The following is an 18,873-nucleotide window of genomic DNA, read 5'->3' as shown; positions in this document are numbered from 1 at the left end:
GGGCTGGGTTATCAAAGGCTATTCGAAACGCCAGCCATGATGGCATTTCTTAAGCAGAATAAGGTTATAGTCACTACCAACCTCGGTTGTGATGATATCTGACACCAAACTGTTTGGCTTGTAAATGATATGAGGCATTGTTTGTTGGTTTCTCTTAGAAACTCGTTAAAAGAACTGCGTTTCATCATTTATTAATATGTGTTTAAAAAACAAGGCCGATAGTCATTAGCCGCGTGCTCTCGCGTAATGGATGAATGCGTGAATGTAGGATTGACATGCAATTCTTAAAGATAAACTAAAATGACCGAAAAATGGGTTGAAATGACTTAAATAAATAAAAAGTAAATGACTTAGAATGATTGTAATGAACTTAAGGATGAATTGAATGACCTTAAGAATGACTTGAATGCTTAAAAAATAACTGGAATCCTTCAAAAACAACGTGAATGGTCTGCAGAATGAGCTGAATGGCTTTGAGACTTAGTAGTTGTAAAGTGGGTGATAATTTTACATTAAATTAATTGAGAAAAGTGACCCCCACTGTATATCACAAAAAGTACAGCATGTAGTAAGAACAGATAATTCACTTTGATCTTGGCCAAAAGGCCAAGAAAATCTGTATTTATTTGCTCCCCCACCGAGCAAATTAGGCACAAGGCTGATTTTTAATGTGAGAAGTGAAGGGAAAATTGGGACCAACTCCCCGGGGAGTAGGGGAGCTTGATAATGACAATTAGTATGAAAGGTTGGCCCAACATTGACCAAGGTCTTATATGTTGGATTGGTATTTATTTGCTCCCCCCACGGAGAAAATTAGGCACAAGACTGATTTTTAATGTGAGGACTGAAGGGGAAATGGGGGACCACTCCCCGGGGAGTATATTTAATATGTTCCGTTTATTATATAATTATATACACCACTTAACTTTAGTGCATACGCGCAACACACACGGTTACAAGTCTGATAAACTATTGTTGCGCAGTGCTTTCATTTATTTATTTAAGATTGATTCGAGGGACATAATCTTCATAATTATGATGACTGATCTTATGCATTCTTACACCGAAACATGCATTTCTATTTTGCAAATATTCACAGTATGAACATTCAAAAACCGATCTTGTTCATTGGTATGGCAGAAATAACCGATGTATCATCACATTCCCAACAGAAGTTCATTAGAAATAGTAAGAAATATGTAGAGAATTGAATACTGAAGCACAAAAGCTCCTTCGTTTGAACTGTATAATTGCCCTTATCATAGATCTTAAATTATCTGAGTTACTAATAAAAACACCTTACTTTTGTAATAACCTTTTATATCTTCACATATTGATACATAAATAAACTCGTATCATCTAACTTTGACGTTCATTTTTATTTAAAAAAATCGTTCAGTACAAAAAAAAAAGAGAAATCATCGGAAACATAGACATGAGATCAAGTACGTACGGGTCAGAGAAAAAAATAGAAAGATATACAAAAGTTGTAAAACTGGTCCTACTAATTCTAATATCTAAAAAGCTATATATTTTTCTGTCTGTCTCAATAATGTCAACCCCGATCTCTACCGAAATAAAAGCCGTAGAGGGGGCTAAAATTGTTGTATTTTAACGGACCCTTCTTTTATGCGTCTTTAACCGGTTAAAATATTTTAAGGGGTAGAAATGGGTTACAATTGAAGAAATAATTATATATGTTTTTCATTAATATTAGTTTCATTTTAATTAATTTTTTTTTATCAGTTTACATACTTTTCACGTTGGCACATTGGTAACATACTCTAAATTTGAATGCTTTTGATACTAGCTGATGACACCCATGTTTTTTTTTTACTTTTGAAATCTATGTGCGAAATCTGGATACATTATATTATTCTGAAGCGTATTTGGCCACCCTTGTTTAATTAAATTTTGCGTGCCTGCTTAGTCAAATTACTTTACATAAACCGGGGCACGTCTTAAAATATAAAAAGCCAGTTAAACACATAATAACTAAACGGTATTCAATATTGGGAGACCTTCTAACTTTAAAATAACATTCAAGCATAAAAATACGATATTCGTAATGCAACAATTGCACCTTCCGTTATTTCACTAGTCCTTAAGTCACTCCTTACAGATTGCTATAAGGTATGAGAAAAAAAAAACGCTTAGTAGATGTATTAATTATTTGTTCTAAGATATTCCAAATGACGATTGGTGTAAACAAAATTATTAGCATATGCGGGATTTCTGGTGCGGAATTACATCCGATAACTACTTATTAGCGTTCGAGCTATTAAGCATGAAATTAAGCTCTAATCATTTTAGAGGAGACGTACGTGATATTGCATCACATTATCCCAGCATATTGTTTGTTTCTTGTAAATCGAATGTCTTTAGTCAATTTAACGATAGGATTTTGTTATAGAGAGCAAATTTCAAACACTGTTAAAAATTGATATCACCATTATTGCAATATTTCATGTTTAATTGCTGCCAACCTCAGCAATGTTTGGAAAAAGGCTGAAAAGTTGGGGTCTAAGCCGGCTCCCCTAAAGGAGGCGCACTCCTGCAATTGCAAAAAGTGCCTGAGTAACCCCGTCGACATTCCCCGGTCAAGGCGCCTCAGGACACAAGTAATAAACTTGCCTCACCGGAAAGCCTGGTGGCAAGGCCTGGGAGGGTTGACCTCATTGGTATATGTTTGTATTTTTATGGAATACTAGACTACGTTGAAATTGTTGGTTAAGTACACGTTATAGCTTCTTATGAAATAGTGAATATACATGAATTATGTATAAAAGTACAATTGAGTATAAGGAATGAATGTATACACACGCAAAAATTGAATGTATGCGCGTGCGTAACAAAAATGGCGACCAGTGAAAACAATATAGAATACATTGGATAATAAGGAGTATACGTTATTGCTCTTCGCATAGATGTAATTTACTTTATAATATAATTATTTACTCTGTGAAACAAGAACTGGAAAATACGAAGAAAATACTTGGAAAGTGTGTGCATTATATATGCCAACACTGTTCTTTTTCTCTGTGATTACAGCATTTAAATATCAGGTTCTAATAATAAATTAGTTCAGTAATATCTAACGGTAAGACATTTTCAAAGCAAATCTAAAAAAAAAATTAAAAGTCCACATAAAATACGTTTTGAAGTGTCGCTACGTTTTTTGGAAATTCTTGGAACTCATGCCGCCACCGCGCGGTTACATTTTTCCCCTCTCTGCCAGACAACTGGGAAAATTACTAATGATTACATGTCTCGATTATCGCTACATGTCCATGAAGTGATACCACATTTAACGTTGAATTTATATAGGAAAGTTACCCCCGCTATAATGTTTTTAAATTTGTATTATCTAAAAAAAAAATCCTTCTTTAATAGTATTTGTAAATGTATTTAAAAAAAAGAGATTTCGATATTTAGGACGTAAGGTTACGTCGTAAAAATTCCAAATACATTTTAAAATGTAAATTGATCAAATATTATTTTTTTGTTCATATTTATATTAGAAAAATATATTTATTTTGTATTATGATTGAAACGATTCAAACTTACAATGAAAATACAATCAAACGATCCGTTATAATAATTTGGGACGCTAATAATTTACATGGTTTATTATATTTAATATCGTTTTTTATGTTCGATTTTTTTAAAAAGTACTATACAAAAACGTGAGTTAAAATAAAATAAAGAAAAAAAAAACGGTTCGTACAATGCCAGTCTAAAAACATCTGGGCTAAAAATTCAAACATATTTGTGTATTTTATTAGTGGAAATCAAAGCAAGTGCATTACTTAATCGGAGTAAGTGTATGTATTGGTAACGCAATCCCATTCATTAAAAAAACATTATTTTCGGTGCTATTTATTTATTCACTTTCCTTCTGTTCATCTGAGGTGTGTTGAAAAAATAAAATCTATGAATCTATTACAAAATAAGTAAAATTAGAAAAAAGATGGTCACGGTAAATTGTCAATAAAAAAAAAAACCTTCATATCTTTGTTCTGATTTATTTACGCACGCGCAGAATTTATTTTTCAAACAAGAACCCCTAAACCGGATAGATGGTTTCAACGCCCAAACGACTTGGGTTTTATAATAGAATATATATCTTTTGTTAACGGCTTTGCAGAATATGAGTATATATGAAGTTTGATGTCAGGTCCATTTATTGTCGTTAGTTTTTAATTGTATATACTATTTGTTGTGTTGGATGCTTTCTTGTATAGACCTTTCCTGTGATCATACTATACTATGGTGTATGGTGTATTTATCAAGAACGAGTATAATTTAAGGCTTTAACTTTTATCAAATCGCTCATTATATTATAGATTATATTCTAAGTATATCGACGTATTGATTACATATATTATCACTACATATATCTATCTATCTCTATCTCTCTCTATATATATAAATATATATATATATATATAGAGAGAGAGAGAGAGAGTGTGTGTGTGTGTGAGAGAGAGAAGTAGAAAATGAATGGATGTTACATAAGAATGCTCAGGATTGATTTCAATACATCACTGAGAAGCCATGCAGCAAACCAACAGTTTTATGGTTACCTATTTCCAGTATCACTGAAAGTACAGCAGAGAAGGATGAGGCAGAGGAAAGAGGAAGTGAGCAAGCTAGTTTACTGGATACCAACGGATATACACCCAGACTGTGGTAGCAGAAGCAGGATTTACATCCATAACCGGATACAGGGCAAAGGATTTGAAAATGTTTGGGGTCTGCAAAATGTAATGCGAGATCGATGGGACTTCAAAAGTACTATAGATTCGGTAGTGAAGCGTTCTGAATGACAACGAAGATGAAAAGATTATATATATATATATATATATATATATATATATATATAGAGAGAGAGAGAGAGAGAGAGAGAGAGAGAGATTTAAAAGGTGTGATTAAGTGTTTGATCTTTTTGCCTGCCAAATACCAAGAACTTCCATAACCTGGTTTAGCATGCACATTCTATTTGAAATTCAATATTTTTTTGAAGCACTAATATACAATTTCCCTTATTTGTGTTACTGAAATTATTTAAAAACTCTAGAACAATATTTAATTAAATTTTCTATGTTTAGCACCTTTAGCAACTCAGCAGCAACCATTTTATAATATTTGCTGATATTTCCTCTGAGGAGATATACAAACAGCGAAAACTCATGGGTTAACGAAATATATTATCCTTCACTGTATTCTTTGTCTTGCGTACAATAAAATTTCTATATTTGAAATTTAACTTTTTCAAATCAAAAATTTTAAATTCCTACATTAAGATGTATTTGCTCTATCTAGTATATTAAGCAAATTGGATAGTCTTATATAAAATATTACATCCAATACTATTTTGTAAGATCGATGGTCACTGGATTTGCACACCAGTAGATTTATGATATTTCATTATTCTGAATTATATATATATATATATATATATATATATATATATATGCATATATATATATATATATATATATATATATATATTGTTTCTGTATCATGTAAAACTCACTTTATAGAACGCTATATTTGCTTCCGTGTATCTAAATCAAATCTTTACAATGGAGTTTACTCTTTTGTTTGTTCAATTACAACTTCTACCGTCTAAGGTGTTAATATTTCTTTCTGTCAGCCCCGAGCAAACTAATTAAGAACTTGATTAGTTTATCTGATTAGCATTGTTGAACTTCCACGTTCGTAATCAAAGGCTTTGTCGAATGTCTCTCCATTCTTACACGGTCTCAAATGGTTACATTATGCATCGACTTTGCGTTCTTTTGTTGATTTGAACAATGTGACATCTCGAATTGACTGCACTTCTATATGATAGGAAGAAAGCAAATAGATCTCGTTAATTTACAACAAATTAAAAGTATGAGGTACTCATTGGAAATCAACGTTAATAAAAACTAGCATTCATAATATACTAGCAGTTTGCAAAGCGTTTTCCGATTGTTAAATAAGTTTTAATGATATTTGAATTCATAAAGATTTCTTTTATGTCATATTATAGCGGCAATATCATATCTGTTATGATATTGCACTTAATATATAAACGCGATTTCGTAACGTAAAAGAAATGGCATTTGTTCCATCGGCGATGATTGAAACAATGACTCTCCAGTCGTATTTCTATGGCTCTACACCACGCTCATATATTTGCTTTGTTAAAAATAAAGCTGCTTAACCAAGGAATGTATATATTTGGAGGCAAGCAGATTTAGTCAACTACTGTTGCCAAAGTGAATTGTTTTCATTTCAATCTATGCCATTTGACAAATAAATTATTAGGTAAAGCCAAAGCGATAGTGTTCTACATGTTATACAGCCTACCTATTACATTTCAATATTGCAGACAATATATTTAGAGAAGAGTTAAAAGGAGATTTTTTTTTAAATGTCGTTTTATTGATTTGATAATAGAAAATATAGACTTTGTATATCTAACACAAATCCAAGAGAAATTCCAACTTCATAAGTGTATATATAAAAATGTCCCCGGATACGTCCTAACATTTTTCAAGCATATGCTTTATAGAATAGTACATATGACACCACATTATATACGTCTATATTGAAAAATTAGACTGACGTCAGAAGCCTTAATAGTGTAACAAAGCGCAAATTAGAAATTACGTAACCGGTGGGCGAGAGAAGGTTATATAAAAAGAGAAAGATAGTTATTTCTTTAAAGGGGTAGATAAAATTCGAGAGGGAGACACGTGGAGAACGTATTAGATAACATGTGTGACCTCAAAGCTGTAGAGAATGAAGATATAAATGTAATTGCTACATGAAAACATCTAGTAGTATTTATTTTTATTATTTTTATTGGTCTTCTTTGTGACTGAAACTGTACACAACAAGCGTTGGTTCGCGGAAAACATTATAATAGAAATTACTTTTATTTCTACAAAATAACATTATATATTGTAGAATAAACTGCCTGCTATGTTTTACTTGAAGCCCATGTTACAATGTTAAATATGTAACAGCACACACACACACATACAAACACACACATATACACACACACATATATATATATATATATATATATATATATATATATATATATATATATATATATATATATATATATATATATACTTACAGTCAGTTCGGGCATATAATCTAAATTATTAATACTTATTTCTTAAATTTATAACGAACAAAATATATTGTTACATATTTAACATTGTAAAATTCACGGTAACATTATATATATATATATATATATATATATACATATATATATATATATATTGAAATCGTGAAGAAAAGATTTAAATAGTCTATGAGTGGCAGTAAAACAAGTAAACAATTTCGCTTTCTTTCGCTCTTCTAAATCTTACTCGGGGGGGGGTCGATTAGAAAGGGAAAAAGACAAGCCCAATTCGTTCAGCTCCTGCAGGGTTAGTAGAGCAACATGCGGGCGAGCGTTGTCATGGAAGACAATTAGTCATTTGATATTGACAAACTTCGGCCTTGAAATACCGTTTTGCCATACGTTAGTTTGTGGTTCCTGGACCAATGGCATCATTGGTATCACGAGCTGTCTCGGCAGCTTTCAATTTTCTTCACGCTGTATAAAAGCCTGCAAAAAATAGATTAAAACAACTGAAAATGATAAGAATAACACACTATCGTAGAGCAGAAACACCCTTACAAATTATATATAAAATTACTATATATATATATATATATATATATATATATATATATATATATTATATATATATATATGTATATATACTAATTGATTAATTTAGAAAACATATATAGAAGTAACATATGTGAGAAAAACGATATTGTTTTGGTACCGACCTTATATGCTTTCTAAACTGTGAGAAGGTAGTATTCATCTACGACATAAACAATTTTCATACATACCTACAGTTTTCTAAATAGCGGCTAAAGTAAATAGGTTGCTAGTTTCATAAGAACCCACATTTGTTAATAAACCTGACCTTTTTAATAAACTCAGGTATGTAAAATAATCTTTAAAGACAGTAAAAACTATAATATTAATTGTAAAATATTTAAATTTTATTTTGCAGCCATATGCTGTGGCTACACTACACAAATAGATTTGACTTTAAAACAGGATCTGCTTTTGGAGATTTAGTTAGACTGTGTAGCCTTGGGCCGATAGATTCTGGGGGACAAATTGTTTCCTTTTGGGCTTTGACCATAGAGTGGTATCTGTGGTAACTGCGGTAAGCAGGACCACGGATCAAAACATTATTTTATTATTATTATTATTATTATTATTATTATTATTATTATTATTGTTGTTGTTGTTGTTATTATTATGATTTGATTTAGACGACGGCGGATCGTTGGATCAATTATTATGATTAGAAAAACAAACAATTAAACTGGGATAAAAATTATTGACTTATCATATAATAAATGGCAAAATGAATGTAAAAATAGAAAATAGATGTTAATATGATTTTGGTTTGCATAAACAAATAACTAGATTGGGGTTACATCAGCTGTTAGGTTTAGACACGTAATGAAACACGTGATGAAATGTAGATTTGCGGAGATTCTAGCGAGTTGTTCGCTGGACATAAGAAAGAAGGCACTTCTCTTACAAGGGAGTTGACCTATCACTACCGCAGGGGGGGCGTCATTTTTGCCAGACAAGATGTAAAAACGTGTAATCGCTGAAGATGCGGGCTTGATAATTAAAATAAGCGTTCGTAAATAATTAAGTCATGGTTTGTTGTATCTATATCCTGTTGAAAAAGTGAGTATCTACAACTGTTTCGATACGCCCACGTCAATGGTTTCCTGTTAGAACAGTTGCATACATTTAAAAATATGCACACATTTTTTGGTATATGTAAATGCAAAATAAAATGGAAAAAAATGCAAACAAATGACGATTTACTAAACGTTTTATTTACTGTTTTTCCGGTATTCACCTGAAGTTATTATCTCCCTTAGTAAGTTCGATGTACTCTGTGCGAGTGTGTGTATAAGCGGTATATCTCAGCCTACCGAAAACGCACACAGGCAGGTAAGGTACCGAAACGAAGCTTATACACCAGCGGATGTTTTAGTGATATTTATATCCATTTATTGTGTTTGGCCATGCAAGAAAAATATGCAAAAAATAATGAGCTACTAAACAATGTTATATTTTCTGGACATTTTTCCGATAGAAGTAATGGATAATCAGGCCAAAAAGTTCGCGCACTTGTTAAATATGCGGTTTGGGTTTCAAATGATCTGAAATAACAGCAAGGGAATTGATCGCAAATATTTCTGATATGTTATATTTCCCCTCTTTGGGGTTTATACATGAAGTAAATTTCACAGTGTACAAGATTGTTTGATACAAGAGATATTAATAATCGTTATCTATTTTTAAAAGACGGAATATATCACATGAGGAATGTTTGAAATACAAGCCTCCCTTCCTGATATTTCAGATTTTTTGATACTATAGCAGCGGGTTTAGCATCGCCTTCACCAAGATATATATATATATATATATATATATATGTATATATATATATATATATATATATATATATATATATATATATATATATATATAACGGAGATTAGAACAATAGTCTACAGCGCTGAGTGTATTTTAATTATCAATAACATTACTTAATAATATATATATATATATTATTACTACTGTAATATTTTTTAATACACAAGGACACCAGTCTTTGATCCTTTCGGGGATCACCAGCCTAGACATTTACAGTCCACACCGTCGAGAGACTCGACCGGGCCACTAAACAATCTATGATTTAATTAGCAAGGAACTAGCCACAGGGCCGAAATAAATAGCTTGAATCATAGTTTAACTTAAACCATTTGTTATTTTTGTCAGGACGTTAGTAAAGAGTAATCTAATGATTCTAATATAATGCTCTGCCCATGCGAACTTAGTTCATCGAGATCTTTAAATGCGCAACGATAAGAACCATATCTATCTATCTAGCTACCTATCCATCCCTCTTTTTATATATATATATATATATATATATATATATATATATATATATATATATATATATATATATATATAATGTGTGTTATTGTACTCAATATCTACATAACAACAAATACCCCCGCGTTTTACACGGGACATTGCTGTACGCTCGGATACCTGCAACACAGGCACTCGGATATACAGCAATGTCATGCTATTATATATATATATATATATATATATATATATATATATATATATATATATATATACATATATATATATTTATATATATATATGTATGTATATGTATATATATATATGTATACTGTTGTGCGCAAAAATATTCGACCCATGTCTTAATTTTCTTGTTTCGTTGAATCTATACTTCAAAAATCTTCATAACGCTTTTTAACGGCTAATTATGAATAAACTGTATATTTTTCAACAATAAATGAGGGAAAATAATTCGAGATTAATAATATATATATCAATTTATTTACAAAAATATAAATATGAATGTTGCAAAAATATTCGACCCCTTCAATTTAATGTTTAAATAAAAGCGTCATTAAGTTTATTATTTTAGTCTGACTTGTATTTATTTCCTATAAATAATATTTATGACTCTGCTGAATCTAAAATCAGTTCAAATTGAACTTCAGTGCCATATTGAATGATTGAATAATTGTTTCAAGTAAAAAAAAAAATCTTTTTCAACGTCAACAAATCTGCAACTATGACAAAGAACAAAGAGTACTCTGAAGACATTAAAAAGAAAGCAATCGATGGCTACGAGTCTGGAGAAAGTCATAAAAAATTCCAAACGTTTTTCTATACCACGGTCGACTATTATGTCCATTGTCTTCCAAGATCAGGTCGTCCAAGAAAAATTACGACATGTGGGGCTAGGAAAATTGTTAGACAAGTTTCAATAGACTCTAAATCTAACGTAAAGGACGTGCAGATTTGAAGAAATCTGGCTCAGATGTACACTTGTCAACTATTCGTAGGTCATTAAATCGTGCCGGATTGCATGGACGTGTTGCCAGAAGGAAGCCCTTACTTTCCAAAGCTCATCAAAAGGCTCGATTAAATTTTGCAAAAACGTTCCTAGAAATGCCTATTGATTACTGGAATAATATAATTTGGTCAGACGAAACGAAAGTGGAACTATTTGGACGCAACCAGCAACGCTATGTTTGGCGAAAATAAAATACTGCGTATAATGTGAAGAATACCGTTCCAACCGTTAAGCATGCAGGTGGATCAATCATGATGTGGGGCTGTTTCAGTAGAAATGGAACTGGAAGATTAACCATAATCGATGGAAGAATGGATTCAGTAAAATATAAGTTCATACTGAAAGAAAATCTTGTTCCGTCTGCGAACCAGTTGGAGCATGGAAGGAGGTGCACCTTTCAACAGGACAACGATCCTAAACACACTTCAAAGAGCACTAAGGCATGGTTAAAGAATAATAAGGTGAAAGTTCTAGAATGGCCTTCCCAGTCTCCAGACCTAAATCCGATTGAGCACTTATGGCATGATTTAAAAATTGCGGTACATAAAAGAAAACCATCTAATGTGATTGAACTAAAACAGTACTGTCAAGAAGAGTGGCTTAAAATTCAAGTGGGCATATGTAGAAACCTCGTTAGATGTTATAGCAAACGTTTACTTGCAGTAATCAAGGTCAAAGGAGCTTCAACCAAATATTAATTAAAAGGGGTCGAATACTTTTGCAACATCCATATTTTTATTTTTGTAAATAAATTTATTTATATTATCAAACACTAATTACTTTTTATTATTTTTTGTTGAAAACTATACAGTATATTCGAACTTAGTCGTTAAAGAAGGTGTTAAAGATTATTGAAGTATCCATTCAAAGAAATAAGACAATTTTGGTAGGGGTCGAATACTTTTGCGCACAACTATATATATATATATATATATATATATATATATATATATATATATATATTGTGACGTGTCCCTTCTGAGGTTATCTTCTTTCTTTATGAATTAATTCCAAAAAAGGAATGTTTTATCGCGAGTACGCGCCAGCCTGTATTTCATTTACTTTCTCCACCAAGAAAAAAAAGCATCCAACAATTATTCGCTCTCTTCTCTTGTTTAAATACGGTCTATAGGGGTGTGTGTTGGATAAAATATATTTTAGATAGATGGATAGGTTTTTTTTTGGCGTCAGCTTATAATTGCTGCAATAGAATGCGGGTTATAAAAGTCTCGGCACATATTTATAACATGGAGAGATAATTAATTCAACATGTACACATATACATTTATGTTTTATTTTTTTGTTTTGTTTTAATGAACAGAATCAAAGAACGCACAGGTAATATATACACATTAAATAATAAATAAAATTTAAGTTCATAAGCCTTATTGCTTGTGTTCTTTAGTTCTCAGCAACGAATCAAAACGGATTCACAGCCAAAAAGATGGTTAATAGAGTTACCATTGCTTTTGCTTTATATGTCTTTTAATGGTTGATTCACCATTTGGTTATAGTGGTTTGTTGTTTCTTTCTTTCATACGATGAACTTTTCTTTTTGCCACGCACAAGCGAAATTTTGTATTAAATAGTCCTCTTAAAGCGGTCCGGTGTTTCCTTTATTATTTACAAATGTAAAGAGTGAAAGATGAACCAACTCTTTTTATACGCTGAATGTCAACAACGATATACACTTCCTGTATTTCTCGTGATGTTCATTTTATCAGTGAAGTTCAGACGTCTTGTTTCTTCGGACTCCTGTCTGCAACAAATTTGGCATTTAAAATTCTTAACGGCTAGTCCTTTCCTAAATAGACGTTGGATACGTTTCTTCTGAATTTTAAATATATCAGCGTTTTTCTTTCATTTTTTATTTCACTCTTAGATGTCGCCGTTGTTGCTATGGTTACGGCTTACTTGTCACGTTTTTTGGGATTTTTAGTCATTAAATTCATTTGTTTTTGTATTAATACGATATTTATATACTTCAATTATCGTCAGGTTTTGTAATGATCGGTACAAGGGTTTATCTGCAAGAACGTATATATATATACATAGGATTGACCTTTGATTTTATCTTGAAAACATGTGTACAATATCCCTGAGAGGGAGTCCATCATCATACTATGTTTGGTCATCATCGATCTAGAACACGGAAATGTAGGAGATTATAATACACTGGCTATCCCTTTGGTTTTTGCCCGTAATCTAGAAACATGTCCATTGGTGGTGGCTACCATCATACCAGATTTTGTCATGATCGGTCCAGTTGCTAGTAGGTAATCGTGTTTACATTCGAACCACCGTCTTGTTAAAAAATCTCAAATCAGAGTACAAAAATAAATAGTTCCCTGTGAGCGGATACAATTCATTTTTCAAGAGATCAGCATAATAATTGAAAAATGCAATAATCCATAGGAGACGATCGGGAATTATCTGGACGTCGGATTTGTTTTTATTCGAAAACCCTCGGGTGTGACCGCTTCACCTTTATTTCTATTTAACAAAGCCTATTTTGTGTGCTTTTATGTTTATTGTCACATGCATTGATACCTTTCTCACACGATTTATACACATTCTTTATTTCAACGTTGCTTCAAGCTAAATAAATGTGCATAAGAGATTTTAATTGGTTTTAATTGTTTAAATAAAAAAGTACTACCAGCCATCCTTAATCAATTCCTTCAGGTCTCCACGAACGAGGTCAGTAATTAACAACTTGATGTGTGTAGAAATTAATTTTACTGAGATTCTTTTCATTTGTAATTTACTGTTTTTTCGTATACCCTTGGATAGTATTCGCTATAAATACGTCAACTTCCTGGGCAAGCATTTCAATGGATACTCCCACGATCTTGTATTGTTGCCTCAGTGAGTCTAACGTTGATTAACATTTAAGAACCGTTTATTATAAAATGCAATGCAAAAATATATTTTAATCCAATTCAGGAACACCTCATGAACAAGACATTTTGTAAACCGTAAATTATTCAATAAAGATCGTGTCATTAATTTTTGGCCAATTTGCTTTTTTTAAATAAATTATATATATATATATATATATATATATATATATATATATATATATATATATATATATATATACATATATATATTTATATATATATGCATAATTATATGTATATATACATATATATATATATATATATACTTACTATATGTACTATAATATAAAAGGAAATGTGTGTGTCTGTTCGTTTGTGAATTCGTCCCATATAGACTCGAAAATGACTCGCTGGATTCTGATGAAATTTCCCACGGATGTAGTTAATATGTCTGGTGTGGTCTTATATAGGTTTTGTATTGGAATATATTAAGTCTCGATAATTTACTTTCACCGATTACATAAAAAGGTCGTGCACCTCGCTAGTACACACACAGACACATACACACACACGTATATATATATATATATATATATATATATATATATATATATATATATATATATATATACGTTTTATTTTCATTATCGGAGGGTACGCGACGTTGCCCGGCGTTGCCATGGTTTTTAGAGATTTGTTTGGTTGGGGGTGGTAAAATGAAAACAAAGCGAAGTCATAATCCTCTTTAAAAATTGTGTAAAAAACAATTAAAAAATGAACATGATGCGCGTGTGTTTGAAAAATCCAAAAATAGTTTGAAGTGGGTGCTCGAACTCGAATCATTGAGGCGACAGCACATAAAAACAACAAAAAACGTGATGAATTAACTAAAAAGTATTATCAAATATCAATTCCGCAGTGAAGTGTATTTTGGTTTAGTGTCAGTAGTCACATTAAACTCGAATTCTAAATGAATTATTTTGTTTTCTCGAATTCTAAATGAATTCATTTGTTTTAATTTTAATTTAAGTGTAAGGCAAGTGAATTAACGATAACGTTTTGTTGTAATCTTTGTGTAAAAACAAATATGGAGTTGAAAATACTAATAAGTAAAGGTGATAGTTAGATTTCATTGTTAGAGTCGTTAAAACCGGAAGTAAAATCCGGTTAGTCCAACAGGTTGCGTCGCATGCTAACGAGAATAAAAGCAAAAAGAAAACAATAATAGTAATCGCGTTTTTTAAAAAAATTGTGCTTCTATTTTATTGTGGAATTCACAGAAAGTATAAATCAGGGACAAAATAAAATAAAACGTCATAAGTAATCGAGTACGCTTCCAAATCGGTGCTTCCTTGCGAACGCATCCTCTGCGGTGTAAATGGGGGGCAGGGAAAGAAGGAATCTAATAGAGAGAAAAGATGTTGCTAGTTCCATTGAATCTAAGCGATTTTAGCAGTTGACTCTCACCGGAAAACCATATAGGAATGTACCATTGTCGAGGTACTTAGTGGTAATAGGTCTATAGCAAACCTCAGATAATGTGCTACAGTCTGTACGCAATACATTTACATGTACTGTCGTGATTTCTAATCCTATTAAGGTCAAACCTACACGGGAAAAATTCATCAAGAGTTCATTTTATTTATATAGAGAAGAAAAATTATCGTCTTTTCTGTTTTGTAACATTATTTTTCAGATACCTGATGTAATATAACTAAACAGAAAAACGGTAATAAAAAATAAAACGCCTATTTGCTCTACAATATTATAGAGCACTTTCTTCGGGTTTTTATTACTTACAATTTTCGATATATATATATATATATATATATATATATATATACATATTGCCATTTTGCTATATATGTATATAAATACTTTATATATATATATATATATATATATATATATATATATATATATATATATATATATGGCATTTGTTTTAGTATTTGGTTGTATGTATGGACTCAAAATCTACTTGCCCAATTTTAATATAATTTAACTGAAAGATACTTTACGTATTTACCAGTGTTTGTAGATATGCTGTTTATCGTAATGTCTTCGATTAGTATTGATAACCTAAAATTGACATCTCCTGATGAAGGTAAGAAGACGTTATTTTCGTGAAAGTTAACAGCTTGCCCAGGCAATCATAACAAGCTTATTTGATTTTTTTTTATTTACATGCAAGCCGAATATCTTACATATAAAATATAAAGAACGTCCTTGATATTACAGTGATTGATTTAATGTTTACTTTTTCATTTTATAGTTCATGTCTTATCTTCACAGAAGACGTATGGCAACGCATATAAAATCCATATTAAATAAGTTGATATGACAGATGAGCATTGAAAACATAATTTTTCTTTAGACCATTATTTAATCATAACACCTGACTTTTGAAGTTTCAACGTTAAGAGTTGCACACAAAATAAAAATGCCAGAACCTCTCTGTTCTATCGTACTTTTCATGACGATTAAAGGTTTGGGCTCCAATCAATGTTCCACCCTTGTGAAACTTTCACAAATTACACTCGACTGCATGAAAAACATTATTAGTAAGTTCCTCTATTCGCATATGTGTCTAATCTAAAGGCAGATATCATGAACAATTATGCTTTCGTAGAACTGCCCGTATATAATATGGCATATTATTTTCCCGCCTTTGTAAAGTCCAATTTAAACAAGATTTTGCTGAGCTGTCCGCTATTAAACTAATAACGATTAGTAATCTACTAGCTAATGTTTGTTAACCCGTACCCACGAATTTGTACAGCGCGTTTATGAATAGTAACTCCTTGAAAAATAAAACTCTTGCAATCATATATAAAATCGGGAATTTCACCGATTAAGATGGCAATAAAATATTGGAGTATGAAATATTCGTTGGATGTCATTCAATGCAGGGATATATGTATATATATATATATATATATATATATATATATATATGTATATATATATATATATATATATATATATGGTGTTTGATGAGTAATCCAATTTCAGTGTGTATATGAATAAAAGAAAGGTAAACTAACAATTGTCAACTGTGAATAACGGGAGTTACAATCAAAGTGTTTATCATATAGGCATTTAAAAACGCTGGCACATTGACATTATGCTATTTAATTATGTAGTTTTCAGAATAATTCCCGCTTAAATTACTCTCATTTGAAAAATGAAAATGTAGGTTTTCCGCTTTGAAGATGTTCTTTTTTTTAAATTCATATTGATACATCGTTTTGATATTAGCGAGGTTTTTACGAGACTCTCTATCTTCATCTCTCTCTCTCTCTCTCTCTCTCTCTCTCTCTCTCTCTGTGTTGTATCTCTTTCTCACTCTGTCATAATATATATGTATATATTGGAAGGGAGAGGAACATATAGAAGGATACATAAATATATACGTACAGAAAGAAGAACGGGCGCATAAGGCATTGATTTAATTCAAATTTAATCACCTCGTTGTGTTTTCTCACCGTATATCTATTTTTTATTTTGACAACAGTGTTCGGAGCGGAAATTGTCGACGATGCGACATCCTGCCGAGAGCAGAACGTGACTTCTCGATAATTCGTTATTGTGAAAACGAAAAAAAAGCAAGAAAATATAATAAAAATATAAAGATATATGAAACAAAATTAAAAACAGAAAATGCTCATGTTCTTGAATGTAATTGTTGTGCCTTTCAAACCAGCGACTTATTTCGGGATTAGAATGCTGATACGATTAAACACGCACACAGATACACACACAAACACCGACTCACAGACGCACAGATACACACACACATATGCATATGTGTGTATATATATATATATAGAGAGAGAGAGAGAGAAAGATATATATATATATATATATAGAGAGAGAGAGATCAAATACACACATACAATTATATGCATACGCACACACACACATATACACTTTTTACAACAACTCGATTCGATACATGATTTTGCAAAGTTTATTGCATCAGAATGACAACGACTGGTTTATTTAATCAACAGTGGAATACTAAATCAAGACAGGCGCATTCGCATATAATATAATAATATATAATAATATAAGTAGAACGTAATAAAAAAACATACTTTACTCTAGCATTTATTACTTTAATCAAAGCGATTATACAAAAAAAGCTGCTTGAGGGTTATTAACGGTGTAATGTATATTGTGGATTAAGTCACTATTCTAAGTAGGTTGTACTTCCTCTGGTTCATCGCTGTGAGGCCAAACTGGAAGTGGTCATTTGGGTTGATTGAAATCTATTAATCTGTAAAAATAAAAGTGTCTGTCTGGGTGTGTGTCTATGTGATTGTGTATATTTCCCTACGCAATAACTGTGTCATTTTTAAGTCTACAGACTCTAAATTTTATATACAGGGTACTGAGATTTGGGAAAATCTTGTCATCCGTTTTCGGCAACATATTTGGCTGTTAAGGGGTCAAAGTTTAACTATTTAACTCTACAAAACTCCTCCGCCAATTGTGGGTATAAACAATTGAAATTTTAGATATACGTTACTTGGCCATGGATCTTACTTAATAACTGGATTTAGGCCCAAAACAATGAATGTTGAGGGGTCATAATAGGGGTCAAAGTTAAAGAAAAATTGATCTCTGCTGTCCCTACCAAATTAATCAGAAAATTTCTGCTCGAAAGATTTGAAATTTACATGAAGGGTATTCAGAGATAGGGCAAGCATTTTAATCGGTTTGGGTCGAAAATTTGAGCTATCAATATATAAATGTATGTATGTATGTTTTCATGTATGCCTAAAACTTGTACAGAGGCGACGGATTTTCACAAAATCAGTCTAGAAGATCCATATGGAGTTTTAGATACTGTTTTGTTAAAGCACCTATTGCGTATATAGACTGCTGCCATAAGTGCGTACGTCCAGAGGTTTTTTAGAAAGTTTGGATTCAATGAGTAGGCATCTTGCCTTTTCAGCAAGTGCCCGCCACACACGTTCGGCAGTCCCGTCTTCGTGTGGCGATCT

At 31.5% G+C, this 18,873-nt stretch overlaps 1 pseudogene; it reads right to left on the bottom strand.

The window, feature by feature from the left end:
* Positions 1-493: 493 nt before the first annotated feature.
* LOC145256000 (U2 spliceosomal RNA) lies at positions 494-618 on the bottom strand (annotated as a pseudogene).
* Between the last annotated feature and the right edge of the window lie 18,255 nt (positions 619-18,873).

This window comes from Euprymna scolopes, chromosome 31 (genome assembly GCF_053919585.1).
Source record: "Euprymna scolopes isolate OS-2025 chromosome 31, ASM5391958v1, whole genome shotgun sequence".
Classification (NCBI taxonomy): domain Eukaryota; kingdom Metazoa; phylum Mollusca; class Cephalopoda; order Sepiida; family Sepiolidae; genus Euprymna; species Euprymna scolopes.
Note: the sequence above shows the minus strand (reverse complement) of the source record. Positions and strands in the feature narration are given on the sequence as shown.